A 320-nucleotide genomic window follows, 5' to 3' on the forward strand; every position below is an offset into this window, starting at 1 on the left:
CATAATAATCAATAATGAGAAAAACTCCTTGAATGCTTGCTCCGTTAACTGAAATTCATCAAATAATAATCCATGATTAATCGAAATTTAATCCTTTTAGACACATGTTATACATAACGGGATCAACGAATATTTTTCATAACGAAAAAGATATATATTTTTAACTGTAGTCCTTTCAAGACAAATATTGATAAAAACGTAATATTTGCTGAGTGATTGATACATTAAGGCATTTAATGCGGTTGATGTTTAAACCATTCCATCTAAATCGATTTCTATTTATTTTACCATTTTATGGCTTTAAAATATATGGAAATAAG

Source organism: Penaeus monodon, chromosome 32 (assembly GCF_015228065.2).
Source record: "Penaeus monodon isolate SGIC_2016 chromosome 32, NSTDA_Pmon_1, whole genome shotgun sequence".
NCBI classification, from domain to species: Eukaryota; Metazoa; Arthropoda; class Malacostraca; order Decapoda; family Penaeidae; genus Penaeus; species Penaeus monodon.